Genomic DNA, 23,930 nt, shown 5'->3' on the forward strand with positions numbered 1-23,930 from the left:
GAATTTTGGAATTCTGTTAGAATGTGGTCAACAGAAGTGGAAAGCACAGTGTTGGAAAATCTACGGAATCCTATCTCCTTTGAGAAAGGTGATGATTTACTTGATTTAATCTAACGTGGCTTCACTTATCAACATTTCATGACTTCTTTTCTTCCTTGCTTTCATTTTTTTTCCCTTAAAGATGTTCTTTCTTGGTACATTAAAAGTTCATTCTGTCTCCGGAAATGAAGCATTTCTGCCAAGACCTCCGGCTGAGAAAATAGGAACAAGATGCTTCTTGCTTGCAAGAGTCTTTTCTGCTGAACTGCCTAGTAGTATCTTAGGATGGATGACTCTGAAAGCTCAAATAGCATCATTGGCAGATTTTAAAGTCATCACGGAAACACGTGGGATGAAAACAGCCAAAGAAACTTCCATAGCAATGAAAGCAAAAAAAAAAAAAAGATGTACCATAAGAGACCAAACAGAGACTGAGAGCTGCACCTTAAGGGAACAGGTGATCTTCCATCATGTTACCTGATGACAGCAGACGGACCTAAATGATGCAAGTTAATTATTGTGGGGCTCAAAGGTCTGTTTGGGAGATCTCAATCTCACAGCCAAAGGCTCTGCTTCAAGCTACAAATAGTGGAGTTGACCCTGGTGAGGGCTACTGGAATTTTCTGATAAAAGTTAGGTATGACTGAGGAAACATTCAAGATGCATGGTGAAGGGTATGCTTTGAAGGCAGAAGTTCAAATCCTAATTCAGAAGAATCAGGAATTAGCTAATAGGAAAGGCCTCTGCCACAGATCCTGGAAAGATATCACCAGTCAAACTGAACAACACTGAGCCAGAAACAAATGGAAGCAACATAGGGAAGGTCGTTATGCAGGAACTGACAAGAGAGTTTCTCTGCACGTAAGCCAACACAGTGTTGTTGGATGCAATGTCAAATAGTGATTTGCCTGTCTTCAATGGCTGTCACTTGGCCGGTGCTGTGGACATAACTGAGCATCATTTCATGGTTTCCTATAGAGTCAGTTACTTAGCAAGAGTCGTGCTTAGTGATCATCCCTTGAGAAATCGTCTAGATAAAGGAAATGTGTGGGAATTATCACAGTGGAGCTGTGTTTCTGTCACCTAAAAACTCAGCTTTATCAATATTAGCACTATTGTGTATGCTTTATTTTGACTAACAAGTTTCAGGGTATTCTATTGTGCTTTAGGATTGCAATTTGCCTTTATATGTGGTAAGCTGGAAATGAAAACCAACCCTGTTCACAGTTGCTCAGAAGGAAATTCTGTTGGAGTTGCACAGAGGAAGGGAAGGGGAAGAAAGGAGAGGAAGCAAAGAAGAGGGGAGGGGAGGAGAGGGGAGGAGAGGAGAGGAAAGGAAAGGAAATTTTATGATCATTCTAGAACAGTGGTTCTCAACCTTTCTAATGCCGCGACCCCATAATACAGTTCCCCATGTTGTGGTGACCCCCAACCACTTATACATCACTGGGTGCCAGGGGCGTGGCCAAAGAAAAGGGGAAAAAAATGGCGGACAGCCTTGTTTGGCGACCCCCGTGAAATGGTCGTTCGACCCCAAATGGGGTCCCGACCCACAGGTTGAGAACCACTGTTCTAGAATGATCAAAACTTTGAGATCAAAATGGGAACACAAGACATTATGAACACATGATCTGAAACAAAGGACTGTTGGGAGCTGACTAGGCCCAACAGTTTTTCTCCACAAATCATTTCAAGAGAGCTAAGAGGTAAAAGTTGTATATTTTTCTAAATGAAGAGGCCGGATGGTGTGGCTCACAAGGTGAGCTGTGCTCTCCAGTTACACATACACAGCCAGAATGGCATAACCGTTCTGTGCATTTGTCTGTGAATCTCAATTCACTGACAACTAGGCTATGATACTGTGAGCCAGATGGGAAATGTGGAAAACTCATTGCTGGATTTTGTTGGTTGATCTATTTCCAAATTGCTCCTTCTCTCTCCATTCCCCAGTTCCAAGTGTAATTTGAGACAAGTCCCTGCCAGAAAGAATAGCTAGTGATGTAGACTGCCTTCTAAGAGTATTATGAAGAAATGAATTTTGTGCAATACTTCTTGCCCTCAGAATGTTAAATGAAGATATAGCCACTGACAGGGCTTGCTGTGTTCAGGTAGACTGAACAGAGTTTGTGCATTTTAATGAAGAGATAGCAAGTTCCCAATTTTTAAGCTGCCCGTGATTTTTGATGAGAAAGACATACATCAGATAGATGTCTACGGAGATTCTCAGTCATCCAAGTCATGGTTATCTCAAGGTGCTTTTTCAAAAGGCAACTGGACTGGTTTTTTCCCTTGAAGATGTTTCGCTTCTCATAGGAGCTTTGCAGGCAAAATGTCTATGGAGATTTTCAGTCATCTAGGTCATAGTTATCCCAAAGGTGCTTTTTCATAAGGTAACTAGACTTTCTTGTTTTTCTTTGAAGACATTTCCCTGATGACACAGGTAAACCTCCAGGAGGGCTCAACAACTCTCTAAAAAGAATGCAAATGACCAGCTGTCTTCAAGAAGTATAAATCCTTCCATTTCCCACCATCCAGTCAGAGCTGAAGAAGCTTCTTGGATGAGAAGTGAAACATCTTCAAAGAAAAACAAGGAATTCTCCACCAATAAGCCAATTGACACATTGACATTGACCCATCCTACCAACTGCTGAGAACAAAAGAACTACTTCAACTGCAATCCCGAAGGCAGCATTTAAAATGAACAAATAGGCACTCCACCACACAGCAACAAAAATCACAACTCCCCCCCCCCCACTAAAAACTGGACCACGTCTCAACAACAACAGCCAGCCAGCCAAACAACCCAAAATCAGACCATGACTCAGAGGCAACCAAATGAATAAACACAGTGGTGGGGTTCAAATATGGGAACAACTGGTTCTCTGTGTGGATGCTGCTTCTGGAAGTCCGTTCTGGGCCTGGGCAACAAAAAATTAGCTACCGTTCTGGTGAAGTGGTGCAAACCGGCTGAATCCCACCACTGGACACAGGGTCTCCTGCTTGAGCAGGGGGTTAGACTAGAAGACCCTCAAGGTCCCTTCTACTCTATTCTGATTCTGATTCCAGATTCCCAACCCTTGTAGGCAGTGATGGGATTCAGATATAGGAACAACCAGTTCTCTAGTGTGGATGCTGCTTCTGGGCCTGGGCAACAAAAAATTAGCTACCAGTATTGTCAAAGGGGTGTGAACCGGCTGACTCCCACCACTGAATAGACACCATTTGCATCACACAGACGATACTTAAACACAAAGACTATGGCCCAGCAACAACAACCAGCCAATTAAACAGCCTGAAACCAGACCATGACTCAGAAACATCCCGACAAATAACACCCACACCAATTTACATCACACAAAAAGGTATTTAAAGGCCAGTGCTCTGACAGACGAGCACAATTCAAAGCACACTGAAGATGTCTCCCCTTCCCAGAATGGAGATGAAATGTTTGCAGCCAAATTGCCAAGCTCAGAGATCAAACCAACAGCCCAACCACCAACCCAAGCTACTAATATTCAAACACATCTCAAATATAAAGCCCATCACCACAATGGGTAGGTCTGCTGATTGGAAATCTGGGCGCCGTCCATCAACAAAGGAAGTGCACCAGGAGACTGAAGAAGACCAGACTGAACCAAATAGATCGATAATTTAATTAGTCCATTCCCTGTAATCCTAACACAAGGTCATCGACTGTCCCTTTCATATACCATTAGCCTGTAAATCTGTTATATTTGCGGAGACACCATACTGGAACTACTGTTAGTACAAGAGGTTCAGTTCAAGGCCTTTTTTCTTGAGAATATTGTAAAATTATCTAACTATCATAAATCAAAACCTTTTAAAAGTTGAGAACAGAAAGACATTTACCCTGCACTCAGAAATTCCAAGTCTGGCTGTATCTCCCCATCAATTCCAGACAGATGACCTTTTGACCCAAAGGTAGCAAGCCAAGGAGATATCTCACTGTCTTCCATAGAGGGAGAGGGAGGGAGAATTTTTCAGGGAAATAGGGAATGAATAATCCATGCATACTGATGTCAGCCAACAGCCATGAACCTACAGGCTGGCTATAAATCAAGGGAGGGATAATAAGCACATCCATCAAATCTTTGCTCTTGGTTTCAAGACAGAGATAAGGGTGATGTCTGCAGCCAAGGCTTATGTTATCACAACAATTGAAGAGTCACACACCATAGCCAGGCAATTAGGATTAACCCCATTTCCAGAGTTGCTGTAGTGCCCTGCCATCTCCCTTGAAGGAAAATGTTTCAAAGCCTGCTTCTTCTTGCTGAATCTTTTCTAATTTTGTGAACAATGCTTTCACAATCCTGCCTATGGAGATTCTCACTCATCCAAGTCATGGTTGTCCCAAAGGTGCTTTTCCAAGAGGCAACTGTACTTCCTTGGTTTTCTTCTTTGAAAATGTTTTGCTTCTCATCCAAGAAGCTTCTTCAGTTCTTTAGAATTTCTCTTGGATGACAAGCGAGACGTTTTCAAAGAAAAAAACAAAAAAATCCAGTTCCCTTTTGGGACCTTCACAATCCATCATCATCACTAGGCTGTCCATCAGATGGACAACTTCTTACTGAAGATCTTAGAGTAATGTTCCTTAAGCCAAGGGTCCCCAACCCCCGTCTGTGGTCTAGTACCTGGCCGCAGCATGCCAGCAACTGGTCTGCAAAAACAAGCAAAGCCCCATCCGGGGGATGCAGGCAGCACACAAAACCACACACTGGTCCATGGAAAAACTTCTCTCCACATAACTGGTTCCTGGTGCCCAAAAGATTGGGGACTTCTGCCTTAAGGCATGCATTGGATAGATTTACACATTGTGAACCAAAACAGATTCATTTATTTTTTTAAAAAAAATTTCTCTGATAATGTAGGATAGACATGTCAAACAAAAGGCCCGGGGGCCGGATGCGGCCTGTGAAGTGGTTTCATGTAGCCCGCGAAGCCATCCTGGAAAAAGTGAGGGAACGGCCCTCGCTGCCTTGGCTCTGGCCCAGGCTGGCCAAGAGCCAATGTACAATTTTGTGGTGGCCATCTATGCTGAAACACATTCAGTCTTAGCTCCACAAGGCCGTCCAGAAACAGCGAGGAACCAGCCCCTGCTGTGTCGACCTTGCCCCCTGGGTGCATGCTGGGGAGGTGTCACCCTTTGTGAGGAATGAAGAAATGGACCATGCCTTGGCACTTGCCCCGGTCCCACCCCCTTCTGCCAGAGACCCTCAGATCTGTCCCACTCCTGCCCAGGCCCCCACAGGCACTCTTGGCACGAAGGATGTAGAGCTGGCCACCCCCACCCAGTAGGCCACACCCACTCCATCCACGCCCACCCAGTAGGCTGCACCCACCCAGCCCCCCAAGGGCAACTGCAATGCTGATGCGGCCCTCAATGAAATTGAGTTTGACACCCCTGATGTAGGATAAGTAGAGGAAGATGTATGCAAGACTTTGGATACATAATTCATTTAGAACAGTGGTTCTCAACCCGTGGGTCGGGACCCCATTTGGGGTCGAACGACCATTTCACGGGGGTCGCCAAACAACGCAGTCCGCCATTTCTTTCCCCCTTTTCCTTAGCTGTGCTACTCCCTTTTATTCTATTGGCTTTTGAAAGCCAATAGAATAGACTCTCTTGAATAGAGTCTAATTCTATTGGCTTTCAAAAGCCAATAGGAATTGTCCAGGCTGTCTCTGCCCTGCTGAGCCCGCCAAAAGTCCCATTCTGCAAACGGTGCTGCACCAGTTGAGTAGTCCTCGACTTACAACCGGTTGGGTAGTCCTCGACTTACGATCGGTTGGGGGTCGCAGCATTAAAAAGGTTGAGAACCACTGATGTAGAACCTTATCCGATCACAATCCTACTTATTGTAGCGTTATTGACTTCCATTGATGGCTCCAGTGGTTAAATAAGAGTTCTTCAAGGCGTTCATATCAAAGAAAACCACACAAACCTCAGAGATGGGGAAGCAGAATGATCACACTGCCTGAACTTAATAAGCTGCAGTTAACCTAAAGATACTGCTGAGTCAATGTAAAATAAACATAGCTGAAGACAGCTTTCAGATTCCCTGTAGACAAAAAAATGGGCATTTGATTGACTCTATGCTCTCTCTTGTTCTGGTCTCCCAGGACTGTAAGCTTTGATCCCCCCCCCCCTTTTTTTCTTTCTTTCTTGGCAACATTTTTGGAAAGGCACTTTGAGGTACTTTGCAGTAAATAAACCTCCTTTCTCTCCAAGTGCTTGCAAAGAATAATTGAAATAAGATTGCTGTCTTCAGTTATAAAAGGGCCAAAGTAGCTTTTGAACTGCCAAGTATAATTCCGGGTGTCTGGCAGGAAATCACCCTCAGCATCAAGGCATGGCTGTGAATATTTTGCCTTTGGGTCAATTGCCAGTCATTTCTCTTGGAGTCTAAATTACTGATGTAGTTAATATTAGAGTTAAGTTATGGACCTCTTTTCTATTAAGGTCTCTGACTCCATCAGAACAGCTAGATTTTCAGGTCCCTTTATATTCTAAACCAGTGTTTCTCAACCTTGATAATTTTAAGGCATGTGGACTTCAACTCCCAGAATTCCACAGCCAGCATTGCTGGCTGTGGAATTTCCGGAGTTGAAGTCCACATGCCTTAAAATTATCAAGGTTGAGAAACACTGTAAGCTGATCTATGATACCCTGCCATTATAAACCACTAGAGTTAACACAATTTTGAATTTGAGACAAGTGGAAGATGCAAATCAAGTTTTAGGTTGCTGTAAAAATCATTTGGCTCAAAAAAAAATATCTGAAACTCTTTTGAGCCCTTGAAAATCCTCCTCCTCCTCCTCCTCCTCCTCCTCCTCCTCCTCCTCCTCCTCCTCCTCCACATACCTCACTCCCTACTAATACTGATGATGTTACCTAGTTGGGTAATGAAACGTCTGCAAGAAAGCAACCAAGCTCAGAGAGCATCAAGGACTCCACAGTCCTCCTCCTCCCCAGTTCTTGGTACAAACTTTAAAACAAACCAGTTTAGGGTTAATGAATTTCAGTTTATAGTTCAGTTATATAATCTGAATGTGGTGGGGGGGAGGATTTTCTCGGTAGAACCCTGTGGCCACCAGCCACATAAGAAAGAGATAAGTGGAATAATTATTTGTTGGCAGTGTATTCTTGCTCTCCTGGTGCCTATCTCCTTATTGTGAAACCCAGTTACACCCTGAGTGGGGCTGGTACCCAGTACCACCACCTAATTCTTTTGCAGTTCAGCCAGACTCAAAATCTCTTTGGATTTTCTCACGTCACCGAAGGGGGGGGGGAGAAAGACAGAGATGGGAGGGGTGAAGAGAGGAAAAGAAAGTCTGGTGGCTTTCCCAGAATTTGATGTCTTTTGGACGCTTGTGAATTCTTTCACATATCCCTCCCCTGCTGCTGGAAGCTTGAATCACAGCGGCTTTCTGACAGTTGAGAAGAGCTGGGGGGCTCAGCTCCTCCCTGGGGTCTGGCCCATTGTGGGAACAAACATATCATGCCTGTTGGTTTCATTAAAGGGCATCTGTGAATGCGTGAAACCACTTAACTCCTTGAGTGCCTCAGGGCTCCTAAAGCACCACTCCAAACTGGGCAGTAAAAAGACACACCAGTCAGCTGTGGAGCTGGGCAGGACCAGAGAGATTTAAAACACCAGCAAAACATTTTGCACTCCAGGTAGCCTTCAACCTGTAACAGTTCATTTAGTGACCATTTCAAAGGTGACGTATGACCATTCATCACACTTATGAAAAGTGTTGCAGCATCCACCAGGGTCACGTGATTTACATTTGGATGCTTGACAACTGGCTCACATTTATGACAGTTGCCGTGTCCCTTTTGCGACTCTTCTGACAAGCAGAGTCGATGGGAAAGCCAAATTCACTTAACAACCGTGTTACTAGCTTAGCAACTGCAGTGATTCACTTAACAAAAGTCATCAAAAGGGGCAAAACTCACTGAACAAATGTCTCACTTAACAACATACATCCCGGGCTCCGTGGTGGTTGAGGACCACCTGTATTCGTATTTAACCTGAGAAGCAGGACGGTCTTCTGGAACAATTGTAGAAGAAATCTAAAGCCCCAAGATTGGTTCCAGATTGGCTGCCGGAGAGCAGCTACTGACTTCAATCTGGTTCATTTTCATCAAAGAATGTTTTGAGAGGAGGGGATGAAAAACATTCCTTCCAATAATGGAAGAAGGCTTAGACAGAATTTCTTTCAACTCTCCTCTTCCTTCATGGAGAGGCGAGCTATCGACTGACTTCACACCACTGGGATGGCTGCAAGGGATGAGTTGTAGATGGGGATAATTGTCCATGTCAGATTACACCAACCATTGAAATTTTCAACCCCATCAATGCACTGTCTGTGTTTATATAACACATTACACCCTTACCACCACCCCACAACGGCCTGGCTGATAGCTCTGGCTAAGACGGGGTCTGAATTTCCCATATAACCCTGAACCACTAATTTGCCCAGCTCTATTTTAGCCTGGTTTAGCAAGTTGTACAAACTGCTCTGCAACTTGTGAAGTCCACTAGAATTCAGCAGCCAAATCTGAGTGAGCAGAATTATTTATTTATCTCTTCTCCAAATAGCAACTCATGTCTAATGCTTTAGCTTAGCCTTCCTTCAAATGCAGCTGTAAGTAAGTCCTCGACTTATCACCGTAATTGATCCTGAAATTATGCCAGTCATTTAGTGGGTCACTAGATGATTGCACCTAATTTTATGTCTTTTTTGCAGTAGTCGGTGAGCAAATACCATGGTTGATAAGATAATACATTTTTTTGCTGGAAACTAGAAGTAAATTCCAGCTTCTAGTCATAAATTAATGTCATGTATGGGATGTTGCAAACAGCCATAAATGTAGGCCAATTGCCAAGCATCCAAAATGTGATTATGGGACCACAGGAGGATTGTTGAATGTTTATTAAGTTCTTGTAAATCAAGAACTACCTGTATGTGATATTGTTTCTAGATTGTAATTAAGGATTTGTGCAGGGAAGTGTCCCTACATCCTGGACCAGATCTGGGCATTTTACTACCTCCGGGACACATCTGGCCCTTTGGCTATCCTTGTCCAGCCCTCGTGGACTGCTTTTATTTGGAAGGTGACTGCTATATTTTTGTTTTCAATTTATGCATGTGCATGCATGTATGCCTATACACCTTTACAGCCCTATGGGTTCAGCCACAACAGTCCCAGTTTCCCTTGTGACTTCGTGGGGAAATTAATTGCCCACCCCTGTCCTAAATAGGTTAGAAACAAGTCAGGCACTAATTCAGAGTCAGTCAAGTGATAGGTGGGTAGGTAGGTAGGTAGGTAGGTAGGTAGGTAGGTAGGTAGGTAGGTAGGTAGGTAGGTAAGTAGGTAGATAGATAGATAGATAGATAGATAGATAGATAGATAGATAGATAGATAGATAGATAGATAGATAGATAGATAGATGCTAGTCAGGCTCTAATTCAGAAACAGAAATAGAAGAAATTGCTCCACATCCTGCTTTAGCTCCTCCTCCTCCTTCCTTTTTCTTTCTTTCTTTCTTTCTTTCTTTCTTTCTTTCTTTCTTTCTTTCTTTCTTTCTTTCTTTCTTTCTTTCCCTTTCTCCTCCTCCTCCTCCTCCTCCTCCTCCTCCTCCTCCTCCTCCTCCTCCCCTCCTCCTCCTCCTCCTCTCCTCCTCCTCCTCCTCCCTCCTTCTTCTTTTTCTTTTCTCTTTTCTTTTTTTTTTTCTTTTTCTTTTTCTTTTTCTTTTTTCTTTTTCTTTTTCTTTTTTCTTTTTCTCTTTTTCTTCTTCTTCTTCTTCTTCTTCTTCTTCTTCTTCTTCTTTCTTCTTCTTCTTCTTCTTTTCTTCTTCTTCTTTTTCTTTTCTTTTTCTCTTCTTCTTCTTCTTCTTCTTCTTCTTCTCTTCTTCTTCTTCTTCTTCTTCTTCTTCTTCTTCTTCTTCTTCTTCTTCTTCTTCTTCTTCTTCTTCTTCTTCTTCTTCTTCTTCTTCTTCTTCTTCTTCTTCTTCTTCTTCTTCTTCTTCTTCTTCTTCTTCTTTTCTCTAAAACCAAGATGGTTTTCCTGGCCTTCTCACAAGAGCTCCTGTGTTTCTCCTTCATCCCCTTCCCCTTTAAATCCAATTGTGGTGCTCTGAGCTGTGGTGGGTCTTTATGCAGCTCATAAAACTCTCGGATAAAAGCTGAGATGGACAGCGAGGGTCAGAGTTCATACAATATACCCCGCCCTGTTTCATTTACAACTGGAAGTCACCTCATTAAATACAACACTTTTCTTCCCCACTTCCACCCCTTGGCCGAGTCTCTCTGCTCTTATTCAGGGAGCGCGGCCATGAAATTTCAGGTATAAGGTTGTTACTTGGCTGACTTCACTCCCTTCTTCTGGGCTGTGTGGTGTTCATTTTGCATGTTTTAAGCTAGGCAATGCAGTGCCCATAGTCACAAACACATTCTCAATTCTTTCGAGTCTCTGCCCTACTTGACTTTATTATTTTTAAAGAGTATTTTAATGAAAATAAATAAATGGGAAGCCGATAGGTTGTGAAATCTCCAAATACGACTTCGGACTTTAAATAGGTGCTTTAGAAAATAAAAATGGCAATGGGCTAAAACTCAGTGCTTTATAAAAATGTAAAAAAAAAAAATATAAGGATAGGATGACTTAGTAGTTCCTCTTACTCTGAGAGTGGGGAGCGGAGGTTTTAATATAAAAATCTCAGTTCCAAGTCTGAATATTGGACTGGTAGTTTCTCCCCTGACATGCAATAACTGAGTCTGATATAGTGTCCCCTAGGTTTGAGGGGTGCTCAGGTGTCTGCACAATAGGGAAGATCATCTCCAGATTATTTCCCCAGCCATCAAGAATTACATCACTCTTCTCAGAACCAGAGATGGCATCACAATCAGTACAATGGTTTCTTAACCCAGCAAATTCTCTTTTGTTAAGAGGGTCCTCCCACGGGATTCCTTAATAGCACAGTATAAGATTGCCTTTTCCAATTTGATGCTCAGCACATGTGCCTAAAGGGAGACGAGAGGCCAACACATTTGACAGGCAACCATATCTGGTTCCAATGTAGAATTTTGCTCACAAACTGGGCAAGTCTCCAGCCAGAGTTCCATTTGGAGTTGTCTTGATGTACAACTTTTGCTTTCAATCTGAACTCTTATATTTTATCCGGAACTTTCAAGCCCAGGTAATATTACACTTGTACCAGATAATCAGTTATGCTATCATTTGATGGCTGGGAAACGGCTGGAGCCATTTGTGAATAAACAAGCTCTGTAACATCTGGATGCTCTTTAACAAAGATAGATTTTTGAAGGAAGCAGATCAAGACCACTAATCGTGAGGAACATTAAGATGGCCCTCAGAAGAAAAGATAGATTTCTTTTGAATATCAGCTGCTGGAGAACATGAGAGCAAGGAAGTGTTGTAACTAAGCAATAGCAATAACACTTAGACTTATATACTGCTTCATAGTGCTTTATAGCCCTCTCTAAGTGGTTTACAGAGTCAGTATATTGTCCCCAACAATCTGAGTCTCCATTTTATTGACCTCGGAAAGATGGAAGGTTGAGTCAACCTTGAGCTGGTCGGAATCAAACTCCTGGCAGTGAGCAGAGTCAGCCTGCAATACTGTATTCTAACCACTGCGCCATCACAGTTCCTAAGCTTAGCTTCTTGGCCTTTAGACAGAGTGGCCCCTGGGCAAGGTTATGATGGCAGATCATGCTTCTTCCTCTTTTGCCATTATGTTCTTCTGCTGCTGAAGCCAACATATAATATTTGAGTAAGTTGGACAAGGGTCTCAAAACTGATGTCAATGCTCTTAGAGATCTGGGACATCAATTGTGATGTTTAGCTTACATACACTGGCCACATTTGCATAACCCAGCCAACCCTATGTCTCCCAGTCACCTAGTTCATCTTCATCCACTGGCATAAAAGAACATGGGATGGCTGGGACTTTGATGTTCCAGCCATTTGTTACACCTTCCCAGCCAGTGCAAACGGGACCAGGATGCTATTGCTTATTTTCCAATATCCCATTTCTTCTCTTTCTGCTCTTCATCTTTCTTCTCTTCCTCCTTGTTCTTTTGGTTGAAGGAACCTTCTATGCCTTCATCTTGGCCACCTAGATCAGAAGGTGAGGAATTCGTGATGTTGCTATTTCATAGTCTAGCTCCTGCTATGTACCTTTGATTATGCTTCTCCCACAAATTGAGGGCCTTCAAGAATTGGTGGTGGGCTTTGCATATTAAAAGAAGTAAATTGTTATTACAGGGAGTCATGATGTCATTGATTTGTGGGTAGGAAGCAAAAGCTGAAGGAATAAGGATGTCCCATTAGGGGACTGGAGGCTGAAGCATATAAGGAACGGTTGCTGGAATTGGGTATGTCTAGTTTAATGAAGAGAAGGACGAGGGGGGACATGATAGCAGCCTTCCAATATCTCAGGGGCTGCCCCAAAGAAGAGGGAGTCAAGCTATTTTCCAAAGCGCCTGAAGGCAGGACAAGGAGCAACGGGTGGAAACTAACCAAAGAGAGAAGCAACCTAGAACTAAGGAGAAACTTCCTGACAGTTAGAACAATTAACCAGTGGAACAACCTGCCTCCAGAAGTGGTGAATGCTCCAACACTGTAAGTCTTTAAGAAGAGACTGGACAGCCATTTATCCGAAATGGTATAGGGTTTCCTGCCTGAGTAGGGGGTTGGACTAGATGACCTCCAAGGTCACTTCCAACTTTATTATTATTATTATTATGAGACAAAAAAAGCAGGTAAGGGAGGCTGGTGAGGTTAACCCACCTGATAAAATCCAAGTTCTCAGATCTACCACATTTAACTCTCCTTAACTGTTGTTTTCTAAGAGGTGGACTACATTTCTCCATCATGCACTGGCAGTGTGGTCTTTAAGAGAAAGAACGGTTGTTCAACAGACAAAAGTTTCTGCAAGGCTTCAAGCTGGAGAAAGCTGAATGGTTTAGGATACTCCCAGTGTGTCAGTCCTGAACAATGACAGAAAGCCCCTGAATATAATGTATCTAAGTAAGAGACTTATCTAATGATAGCAGTTGTTAAATGAATTACACAGCAAATTCAGTTTCTTCCACTGAGTTTGTTTGTCAGAAGACAGCTAGGAAGGCTGCAAATGGCAATTACATGACTCCAGGCTAATGCAATCATTATAAATAATTGGAAATAATAATAAATGGAATAAATAATAAATGGAAATAATGATGTTTATCTATATTGCAGGCAACATGTGAAGCAGGATGGAACAAAGGTGTAAGCAGGATCTGACTCCACTGTTCATCCAGCCCATCTTTCATGTCTATTAAAGCTGCAAGTACCCAGAGGATTAGACTACTGTACTCTGATGTTTGGGGTGGACCATTCTCCTCTGGAATTCTGCTTCCTTCCTAGCCCTGTTTTTATTGGCATTTTCAGCCAATGTCTTTCTGTCTTTCCAACACAACCCATGTGGTGCTTCCTTCTCCCCAACTAAACATACTAGTGTCAACCAAAAATGGATCTGTGATGAGAGTCTCTTAAAAGCCAAACAGTGGTGTCTGTCTGAGAAAGGTGCTGTCCCCTGCAGGGTATGGCATGACTGTGCACATTGGTTCAGGAAACAAAATATGCGTTCTAACTTTAGATTCCTCATTTAAAGAGAAATTTGGTTGTATTAATGAGCTAAGTGAGGTTACTGGGGATAATGGCATTCCTCAGTGTACTGCCTGCACAACATATTTAAGAAACAGATGGGTTGCTTTCAGGTGGGTTTGTTTTGTTTTGTTTTGTTTTGGTTAGTATTCCATTGATATTATTACAGGGAGTCCTTGACTTATAGCACAACTGGGACCAGAATTTCCGTTGTTAAACAAGGTGATTGCTAAATGAGTCATGCCCAATTTTACCATGGATTTTTGGCCATGGTTGTTAAACGAATCGTTGCAGTTGTTACAGTAAATGAAGTACACAGCAAATTCAGTTTCTCCCATCGAGTTTGCTTGCCAGAAGCGAACTAGGAAGGTCGCAAATTTATTTATTTATTTATGAGACTTATATACCGCTTTAAGTGGAAGCACTCTCTAAGCGGTGTACACCAATAAGCAATGTATATATATATATATATATTTACATTGCCCCCAACAATCTGGGTCCTCATTTTACCTACCCCGGAAGGATGGAAGGCTGAGTCAACCTTGAGCCGGTGAGATTTGAACCGCTGACCTGCTGAACACAGTCAGCTAAAGTGGCCTGCAGTCCTGCACTCTAACGGCTGCGCCACCTTGGCTCATAATGGCAATTACGTGCCCCCAGGATACTGTAATCATTATAAATACACACCAGTTGCCAACCATGCTGGTTTTGATCCCATGACCAAGCAGATGCTGCAGCGTTAGCCAGAAGTGGTCATAAGTCACTCCTTTTTTTAGCGCTCTTGTAACTTTGAACAGTTGATAAACAAATGGTTGTAAGTAAATATAATTCACGTATGGATTCTCCCTCCCACTTCCTTCTTAGAAAGAAAACCTGACTATTTCAACTACTGGAGATGTTCCATCCACTGATACATGAGAAGACCATGTCACTCATTTTCATTGAATGCAGTCAGAAAAGCAGAATTCTGGGGCCTCTTAAATCTTGACTCTATAATGGCAATCCCCAGGTGTATTTGACACAACTCTCAACATTGCCTCTTCTAGTTATTTTTCTCCCAGATCTGGACACGCTGATGGGATACATCTGAGGCAGCAACGCTGTCCTGACTCAGCACCTCCTTTGTTTAAAAGAGAAAACTTCCTGAAGTTCTAACAGTCTTTTTTTCCCCCTTCAAAATCCTCTTGACCCCAGTCACATGAGAGAGGTCATAGGCGTGAAAGGTTAATACCTTTTCACATGCAGGGGTCAAGAAGTTGCTACTGTTGTATATTTTGCCCCTCTGTTTTCCCAGAACCCTTTTCCTCCTTATTCATCCACAAAAGAAAAAAAAAAATCTAAACAAATCTGGTTCCTAGCAGAAGACTTCAGCTGAAGGGGGGGGGGCAGAGAGGTACTTGATTGTGGCATCATCTTTTTGACCTTTGCCTTTGTAATGGTCTTCCCCAGGCTGGTGCCCTCCAGATGTGTTCATTCATGCTACGCGCACACACGTATCAGCAGGAGTAGATAGCTGCATTCATTCCTCCAAAATTAGCATAGGCTAGCTGTCTTCCCGTGCCCCCATTAATGTTCCAGTGGGCAGCTGAAATCCTGCTCTTTGGCAGTGACATCATTTAGGAAAGGCCATTGTTATTACCTTTTTAAAATATTTTTTATGAACTTTCATTATAAGATAAAATTATAGAAGGAACCAAAGCTAGAATAACAAGAAAAAGAAAGAGAGAAGTGCAAACAGAGGAGCAAAAAGGAATGACTTTCTGACTTTCTTCGGTGGAGTAGATTGCAAAAATAATGTAATCTCAACCATTTGCTTTTACATTTACGACATTTCAGTGATAACAAAATCATTTCAACCATCAAAACCCAAAATCAAAGTTTTATTTTTTTTTCAGTTGCAAGCAAAAACCCAGAAGTAATTTCCAAGTAGAAACAACATTAGATTCCCCCACACACCTTCTTTTAACGACCCAGTAATCCTTTGCATTGAGGTGGAGTCAGGACGACTGAATGGAGCTGAGCATTTACTGGCCAGATGCCCTTCCTGATGCCCAAGTGGAGTTCATAGCAGATATTTTCTCTTTGCTCCCAGAGAGAGAGAAATATCTGCCGCTACCTAGGATCGAACTCACAGCCTCTTGATTGTGAGGTGAGAGCTCCAACTCTACACCACCAGGCCACTCAGAAACAAAATTAAATAAATACTTTTCTTTCATTAAAACAATCAACTTCATACCTCCACTAACTCCATCACTTTTACCACCCACTCTTCCATTGTAGGAATTAGTATGTCTTCCCATCGTTGTGCATATAAGATTCACAGTGGTGTAAATAATAACAGGGCTGAACGCCATCATTATTTCTGAGCTACAAATGTGTTCTCAGCTTTCTTTTCTTGAACATTGTTTATCTATCAGTTGGGTTCAACCATGGTTATTCTTTCTCCTCTTGTTTTGCTGTACTACAGGTAGTCCTTGATGTATGACTGCAATTTGAATCCAAAATTTGAGCCCAAAATTTCTTTTTGCTAAGCGAGTCATTTGTTAAGTGACTTTCACCCCATTTTTCAACTTTTCCTGCCACGGTTCATAACTGAATTGTGGGAGTTGTTGAGTTAGTAACACAGACATTAAGTGAATCTGGCTCCCCGTTGACTTTGCTGGTCAAAAGGTTACAAAAGTTGACCGTCTGACACTGGGGCTTTGCAGCCATCATAAACTCTGGCCAATTGCCAAGTGTCCAGATTTTGATCACGTGACCGTGGGAATGCCGCAATGGTTGTAAGTGTGAAAAATGGTCACAAGACCCTTTTTTCAGTGCCATTGTAACTTCAGTCCCTGAGCCAACAGTTGTAAGTTGAAGATTACCTGTTGTTAGCCACATTAGACTGAACCAGTTTGCAAGTGTCAAATAAATAAACAAAAAAACAAAAAAATTATAAAAATTATGGACCTGTGCCTCTCCTATTTATCATATTAAAACAAGACGCATTTTAATTTCTTCTCTCTCTCTCTCTCTCTCTTTCTCTCTCTCTGTGTGTTATGCAAATATCCGGATGCAAATATGGCGTGGGAAGGCTAGGTAAACATCTGCAGCCCTAAAGCAAAATGCCTGTAAGGAAAAGCTATCAAAATGAGGAGGCTCTTCCTGCTACACTACTCAAATCTATTACCCTGCCACATATATACTGTACATACACACATGCATATTTGTGCTCACCTATATTGAAGCTTCCTTACCGAACGTATCTTCTAACGTGGCCAATTGCAAGCTTCAAGATTTGCAAGCTTTGAAGAAAAAGAAGAGAGAGAGAGAGAGATGTGAGGCTAAATTATCAAAACTAAACAAGTTCCAGATAAAACTGCATGACATTCTGCATGAAATGGCTTCCTCAGGTTGGAATCGCTACCCCCTCCTCTATTTTGACACCTTCCCATAAGGTTTGAAACAAGCCAGACGCTCCTGCAGGGTCCCCCCCCCCGCCTCTTTTGAAAGCAGGAGATTACACTGCTCCAATTTAGGCAGACAAACCCCATACATTACAGTTCAAGAGGGAAAGGCAGAGGAGAGACTTGGTATCGTTCCCATCCCCCTGGAGAGCGTCAAGCTGGTGTCTAATCCCTGCAGTATGAAATGGTGTGTGTGTGTGTGTGTGTGTGTGTGTGTGTGTGTAGGGGGGGAGTGGGGGGGAGGGTCATACAATGGCCAGCAAAATTGTCTGGCTGTGCTGTACCAATTCCATAAGGAGGCCACAAAGAGAACCACCTTCAGGGGTCGCCCCCCCTGAAAAGAGAAGGTTGTGGCCAAGTCTTTTCTCATGCAGATGTGTAGCTCGCTTGTTTCTTGCTCGCTCTTTTGCAGACACTGGCAAAAGCCTGCCTACCACTGCTTTCTTGCCAGCCACAGATGGTATCTAACTCTGAGCCCCACCAGTTTGACAAGGAAGGGAAAACAAATCTTCTCTCTCCCTCCCCTTCCCTCCCTCCCTCCCCCTCTCTCTTTCTCTCTCTTTCTCTCTTGCTCATCCCAAAGGTGCTTTTTCAAGAGGCTACTGAAGAAGAAGAACTGAAGAAGCTTCTTGGATAAGAAGCGAAACGTCTTCAAAGAAAAAAAAAGGAAATCCAGTTGCCTCTTGTTAAAAGCACTTTTGGGACAGCCATGACCTGGATGACTCTTTCCCTTTTTCTCTCTCTTTCTCTCTTTCTAATAATAATAATAATAATAATAATAATAATAATAATAATAATAATAATAATAAGAAGAAGAAGAAGAAGAAGAAGAAGAAGAAGAAGAAGAAGAAGAAGAAGAAGAAGAAGAAGAAGAAGAAGTTGGAAGGACCTTGGAGGTCATCTAGCCCAACCCCCTGCTCAGGCAAGAAACCCTACACCATTTCGGACAAATGGCTGTCCAGTCTTTTCTTAAAGTGTTGGAGCATTCACAGCTTTTGGAGGCAGGTTGTTCCACTGGTTAATTGTTCTGTCAGGAAGTTTCTCCTTAGTTCTAGGTTGCTTCTCTTCTTGATTAGTTTCCATCCGTTGCTTCTCTCTCTCTCTCTCTCTCTCTCTCTCTCTCTCTCTCTCTCTCTCTCTCTCTCTCTCTCTCTCTCTCTCTCTCTCTCTCTCTCGTTCTCTTTTTCTCTTTCTCTCTCCTCTCTATCTCTTGTACTTTCTCTCCCATCCACACCCATGTATCAGTGCATCTTCTAGCCACACACCCCAAACTAACACACCCCTTGCTGTGTTCTCAAAAGAAACCTGTTCCTCAGCGCTGAAAGTCCTGGCAACAACCAGTGGCCATTCCAGAAAGGCATACAGTATCACAGAGAGCTTTTGGCTTATTAATAGTAGGTTAATGAGGCTGCAGAAAGAAGTTGACTGAGAAATAATTGTCACCAGCTGTGCTCACCCTCAGGTTAGCGAGGCTGTCCAGCATCAGCTATATGGTCATCTTGAGAAGACAATAGGCGGAAGATAGGCCAGCTTGCTGCTCTTTGTAATCCATTGCTGAGATAATACCCATGTTTTATTTTTTTGTTATCTTTATCCTACCTTTAATGCTTCATAAGTAACTCAAGGAGGCAAATATTCCTAATAGTCCTTCCTCCTCCTCTTGTTCTCCACACAACAACCCAGTGAGGTGAGCTGGGCTGAGGCAGAAGGACTGGCCCAAAATCACCCAGTTGGTTTTCATGCTTAAGGCGGGACTAGAACTCACAATCTCCTGGTGATTGGCTCAGAGCTATTGAGCCAGTTTTCATGCCTCAGGTGAGACTATAACTCAATCATCTTCTGATTTCTAGGTCAGCACCTTAACCACTACACCAAACTGGCTCTCAGGTCATTCTAATAAGAATTTAAATGGGAATGTGAGCATTTCCTTTTGCTATTACTCTTTCTAGGTTTGAAAAGTGTTTGAGGGGCAGGGTTTTTTTTTGGGGGGGGGGAAGTCCCAGGAAGTTCAGAACTGCTGCTTCTTCAGAGGAGGGGGATGTTCTGCCACAGCAGAAGTGGAGACAGGAAATGGTTTGACTGTGACTTCAAAGGGTCAAGGCTGATCCACTGTTTAAGATCTGAACGTCAATGAAGCTGACTCTGCATTTGCAACCAAGAAGCCACAAAGTGAGAGAAACAGAGATAATTGTTGAGAAGGATCCTTCACAAAACAATCTCCATCTTGAAGTGATGCTTTCACAAAGAGCCAACAGCATGTCTCACCTTAGAGTTGATTTTCTTGGGGGGGGGGGGCATTTGGATTCTTCAGGAGTCAGAGGCAAATTATTTGTAAAGTTGTAGGCCTACCAGGAATGTTCATGCTTGTGTGAGAGTTCTTAAAAATACAACCTTTCTATATAAAATTAACTGCCCAGCAAGTCACTATTAATTTTTCATTTCAAAATAGCCAGTCAGCTAAACTAGCAAAAAAGGGGGGGGGAACACTTGGAGTGCACATGTTTTATTACAATTGCCATATAGCTTACCAACAGAATGGCTCCAGGATACATTTCAGAGATATTTTTCAGAGAACTGTTTTAATTCCTGATCAACAAGTTGCCAGGCAAGATATATGAGGGTGATGTATAGGGAAGAATACCCTGCTCCTAATCCAAAAAACCTTCCCTGGTTCAGAGCACAGAATTGCACAGCCAATATAATAGTTGGAAACTAGGGGTCAACATACTCAGTTGATCTCTAGAAGGAGATTCGATCTCCATTAACAGGGATCTGGATTTCACTAGCTTGACAACAGAACTGCTTTTATGATCTCAAACACACACACACAAACACACACAGAGAAAGAGAGGGAGAGAGAGAAGGAGAGGAAGGGAGAGGGAGGGAGGGAGGGAGGGAGAGGGACTTGCTATCATATCATATTGGATTGGATTGGTGAAAACAATGAACCAGCCAAAGAACAGAGCAGAAGATTCTTGAATTGCATCACTGCTCATTGTTTCCCCAATATTACAAATAGCATCTCCTGGTGTGATTCTGAAATTCTGGGACAAAGAATGAATTGCACAATTCTATCCACAATGGGACGCCAAGATCAACTGTCACTCAGCCAAATGTTGTCATTTTCATCATAGCCTCTCAACTCCCCTCTACACCAGTCTTTGGGCAGGAACTTCAGAAAAGCCAGCCAGAATAATATTGTTCACCACTAAGGATGAGAACCTCTAAAAATGAAGAAGCCCCTCTGGCCGGTTCTGGAGGCCCAGAAACTGATGTTCATGGTTACAAGAGAAACTTCTGGCAACCAACTCCACTAATTCAAATAGCCTGAGCCATTGAGACAAAATAATCAGCAGCTTGAGAGGCAACTGGTGTTTCCCATAAACAAATGTTTTCATTTAGAAATAACAGAAACAATTTACAAAATGAAGGGATGAGGGGAAGATTCCACAGAATTGCAGGGTGGTTTTGTTTTGTTTTGTTTACAAACAATTACACCAAAGTGACACCAATGGCTTTCACAGAAGAATGAGCAACTAGAAAATGTTGGCCACAGTTAGTTGTTTTCTTCATTTAATTGGACACTAAAATGGATTGTGGTGGGACAAGCTTAGTTGGCTTGGGTTTCATGTTAGGTCCAGTTGAATTTTTCTTCTTCAGCTGGCAGATGTGAGATTTTGAGGTGTAGTTAGGACAGGACGTTGCTGCCGATATCCAAAACGTTCTCATCATGCAAAGCAGGAGGGTCCACAACCCCAGTTTTACACTCCTGGCCAAGGAGAGACTGCATGAACAAATGCAACACAGCCTAGCTTGACTAATTCCTGTCTTTTTCACTTCCCCTCTCCCAGACAATGCTAATTCCCTGGCTCCGTGTTCCAATCTCATCTCCTTATCAAACCTTATTTCCCAGGGGGTATGGTGTGGTGAGGGGAACTTCAATCAGAGGCTTGGTTGATGCAGAGTGATTGATATTGTCTCACTCATCCTTAAGTGCAGAAAGCCCTGTATTGACAGTTCTTTTCATGCACTGAAGATTTTTCCATGACCTCATTAGTTTTCCAAGATGAGCCAAGGTCTCAGAAGACAGCATAATTCACTTTGATCCCAACTGCAATTGCTTGCTGAAGGAACTCATTCTGAAAACATATAAAGGATGCTTGGATATGGTTAATCTGCAAGAGGATGCATAGATCAGAGTCGGCAACCTGCCCATCCTTGCAGAAGTAGAATGGCCCAATCAGTGCCATCTTTTCTTTTTGTTCTCTCTCCACCCTACACACTATATGGGGGCTGCTGAGTTCACACTGGCAAACCAACAGAAAGGAAGGAACAAAGGACCTAGTGTGTCATCCTGGCCATGTTGCATTCCCTTATCTTCTCTTTCAAAGCCCAGTCTTATTCTTGCGTCTTTCTCTGCATGATAGGATGGCCACTAAATTGCCCAGGGATGAGTGATGTAAAGCTGGGAAGACGTTTTCCTGACCTCAAGTGCTGACATATCACTGCCAGAGGAAGCTCAGACCTCTCCACTCAGCCTTGTGTAGCTGGAGAACTTGTTCCAATTCCACCCCTTGTGACTAACTGACACTGAACAGGTCAGAGATATTTTTGACCTTTCTTGAAATGCTTTGGAAAATTACAGGATCTTTAATGCTCTTAGACATGGGCTTGAGTTTATAACAGATAACACATGAGGGCACAATGCAGACTTTGTATTTTGTATACCATAAAGAGTACCATTGTATATTAAATCACACCCTGTGCAAACATACACTCCTTTCATTTTACAGCCTATTTTACAAAGAAGATTTCTGCTACTGCGGGGGGGGGGGGCAGGGGTGAAGGGTATTTTGAGTGGGAGTGGGGGTCTTTATGTGGTCTGTACTCAAAAAGGTAAGAACGTGGTTCAGGCCAGGCCAAAGATCTGATTTCATGAACATTTAACAGAATTACCCTTATTTCTCCCCATGAATGCAATCTTTCCTCCTTTCTCTTCATTAAAAGGGACCAGTCCATGCCAACTTCTAAAGAGTCTTGCACCCAAGGCTTTCCAAATTTTGCCTCTTTAAGCCACAAACATTCTCACTGAATCGGTCACTGGCAGAAGAGGCTACGTGTTTCTGCAGGTAAGAGCCTAGAGCGGCCCAAATGGGTGGCCTGCGTATGCAAGCCCCCCCTTCCCCATTCAGAGTTGTCAATTACACAGCAGTCCACCTGCAAGCTCCAGCAGTGTCCTTGGAATGTGACCTCTGTGCCCTCTCCTCCCTCTTGCGAAGGATCAGGCTTCATGCCACCCCATATTATAGCCCATGGCAGGAATCTAAAGGGGGGAATTGGCTCACCCAGGAAAGCAGATTGTGTCTCGGCTGCAGCTAAACAAGCCCACCAGGAAGGAAGCTTATTAACAGCTGTGGACAGACAGCTGGTCTTGTAGGGTAAACTCATCCCCTCCTGTTGCCCCAGAATGCCCGTTTCATGGCAACCCTTTGACTTGACTTGCTTTTAATGACTCTTGTATTCAAGGAGCATGGAGCAAAGCACGTCCCCTCTCTCTGAAATTACCCTTCCCTACAAGAAAGACAATGTGTCCAACAAAGGCCCCGTTGACGTTCTTGGACAATGTAAAGTGTGGCTGGCCTCAACTGAGCCTTTGTCCAAATTGGCCCACCTGTTCAGGTTAAGGAAAAGACATAACTTGAGGGCAGTAGTAGGCATTCTTGGGAGAAGAGGAGCCTCAGAGCATCGATTCCTGGTTCAGTGGAGCTCTCCCATACCTTGAAGCGGTGGCAGATCTGGTGCTAAGTGCCACAGGCAATAATGCTAAGGTGTCACCAAGCCACTGCAAATTAACTTCCCTCTGCACAAATGCCAGAGGAATTGTCTCAAACAGATGCAGCCTCGGGGCTGAGTCCGTATGATGGACATTGAAGGGGAATGGAGACCAAGTGGCATCGATTGCATATGGCATCTTCATGCAAATGAAACACACCAGGTAACTTCCTTTGTGTCATCATGATGATGCACTGTCCCCAAGGAGGGTGCCAGGCATCTTGGTGAGTGAAATAAAATGGCTGCCAGAGGGTGCAAAGTCAATGCAAATTCTAAGAGAAAGATTGAAAAGTTGTAGCAAGCTCCTGTCTAAGGTAATGTTGATCCAGAGTTCCATTCCATTGGCCCCAAATGCTTTGGTGACTAACAGGAAGCAGTGGCAAGTGTGCTTCTGCTGGTTGGACTCCCAGGCATTTAAGAGAATAACAGTCAGAAGGAACCTTGGAGGTCTTCTAGTCCAGCCCCCTGCTCAAGACCCTACCATTCCAGACAAGTGGCTGTCCAGTCTCTTCTTAAAAACCTCCAGTGATGGAGCTCCCACAACTTCTGCAGGCAGCTCATTCCACTGATTGATCGTTCTCACTGTTAGGACATTTCACCTTAATTCCAGGTTGCTTCTCTCCTTGATTAGTTTCCATTGTTTCTTGTCTTGCCTTCTGGTGCTTTGGTAAATAGGCTGAGCCTACACCATTTCAGACCCATGGCTGTCCAATCTCTTCTCAAAAACCTTCAGTATTGGAGCACCCACAACCTCTGGAGACAAGTCGTTCCACTGATTAATTGTTCTCCCTGTCAGGAAATTTCTCCTTAGTTGTAGGTTGCTTTTCTCCTTGATTAGTTTCCAGCATTTCCCCATGCCTTGGGACAAGGTGAGAGAGATTGCAAGCACTTGTTTTCTCAGAAACAGT

The 23,930-nt window shown here is 43.1% G+C and overlaps 2 long non-coding RNA genes across 3 annotated transcripts in view; one reads left to right on the plus strand and one right to left on the minus strand.

Annotated features, from left to right (window-relative positions):
- The window catches only part of LOC120313967, a 35,409-nt gene extending 18,269 nt beyond the window's left edge, over nt 1-17,140 (minus strand). For both annotated transcript variants that reach the window (XR_005558308.1, XR_005558307.1), the window contains exon 1: nt 16,961-17,140. This is a non-coding gene — a long non-coding RNA (uncharacterized LOC120313967). The remainder of the gene's footprint in view (nt 1-16,960) is intronic.
- On the plus strand, nt 11,673-13,434 carry LOC120313966. The gene is made up of 2 exons (XR_005558306.1): nt 11,673-12,221; nt 13,334-13,434. It is a non-coding gene; the product is annotated as an uncharacterized LOC120313966 (long non-coding RNA).
- Nucleotides 17,141-23,930: the final 6,790 nt, after the last annotated feature.

The sequence above is a fragment of the Crotalus tigris genome, unplaced genomic scaffold, assembly GCF_016545835.1.
Source record: "Crotalus tigris isolate CLP2741 ecotype Arizona unplaced genomic scaffold, ASM1654583v1 scf7180000018825.4774228, whole genome shotgun sequence".
Lineage (NCBI taxonomy): Eukaryota > Metazoa > Chordata > Lepidosauria > Squamata > Viperidae > Crotalus > Crotalus tigris.